The following is a 1,549-nucleotide window of genomic DNA, read 5'->3' on the forward strand; positions in this document are numbered from 1 at the left end:
AATCTAACACAAGTTAAACTAAATCCAGAAATTCAAACTTAACTCATCTCATAAAATTATAGGATTCCCTGATTAAAAATATATATCAGGTGAGATGAATAAAGATTAAAATTAAATTAAATTAAAAATTAAAACTTAAATTTAAAAAATAAAATTTTAATTTAAAATTAAATTAAATTAAAATTTAAACTTAAAATAAACTTAAAATTTAAAGTTAAATTAAACTTTAATTAAAACTTAAAATTTAAACTTAAAATCAAATTAAAATTTAAACTTGAATTAAACTTAAAATCAAATTAAAATTTAAAATTTAAAATTAAAACTTAAATTAAATTAAAATTCAAACTTTAATTTAAAACTTAAATTTTTTAAAAGAATGGTCAAAGGCGCCTCTAATACAATCGGAGGCACCTTTGGAATAGTGGGAGAACTCTCGCCAAACTAACTGAAGGCGCCTTCAACGCATTTGAAGGTGCCCTCAATATGGTATGGAAGTCGCCTTCCATAAGCTTAAAGGTTCCTTTAATCTGAAAGTTAACAGCGAACGGAAATATTTCTATTCGTGAAAACCAACATCGGAAGGCACCCTCCGGCCACCTTCTTTCAGTTTTCTCTTCATGTTTCACCTTCAAAACCCCAACTATGCCTCCTAGGTACCTTCTAACTCAATCTATCTAGTTATTTTTCTATATTTGTGTATTTTTCTTGAATGTTTCATGTATATACTAATTTAGGAAGTGATAGAATGTTATTCCATCTCAGGCCAGTTCCAGTAGTGTCCCCTCTGCCGATGCCAGATTTTCTATTGAGCATCTTAGGCTAGATTTCTTAGATCATTCATATATTGCATTAAAATCTAGATTTTTAAGTGGAACATTCTTTACCCGTTATTGTGCCTCTATTATAGAAGTTATAGACTATTATAAGTTAGATAGATTAGTTTATTATAGTCATTCAGTAAACTTAGACTTATGTGCCCAATTTTATAACAACTTAGTTAAAGTTGATGACTTGACATACTCCACCAGAGTAGGTGGTAAGGACTTTGTTTCTCACCCACTCTATTATATTATAGTTTAGGATTTAGGGGGTCTGCATGTCTTTTTCTGTGTTACCCTAGTAGGGATTTGCCATTTGGCGAACCTTACTCCGATATTATATTGGATACTATCCACATGTATTTTGTAGGAAGGAAAGAGTACCTACTATGATTGACTTTAGGTCTCTCTCTCTTAGGATTCAAGACTATGTCCTGTATAGAGTTCTGACCACCTGTATTTTGCTGATTACATCTCGTGATGATGCTACCCTCCCACTCTTTCTTCCTTTATGCACTATGCCAACGCCTAGACATCAACATTGCATTATACAAAAGGTAATGCTATAGGAGACATGTTCATATTGTAGGTCCCTTTGGAGGCCGGCAAGAGGGGAGGGGTGAATTGCCCTACAAAAAAAAAACTAACAACCCTTCCTCAACGATTAAGCTAACACTTGTAAAATGAATTAAGCAGATAAATAAAAGCATAAAAGAAAAGACGAGGCACCA

This window comes from Zingiber officinale, chromosome 2B, assembly GCF_018446385.1.
Source record: "Zingiber officinale cultivar Zhangliang chromosome 2B, Zo_v1.1, whole genome shotgun sequence".
Lineage (NCBI taxonomy): Eukaryota > Viridiplantae > Streptophyta > Magnoliopsida > Zingiberales > Zingiberaceae > Zingiber > Zingiber officinale.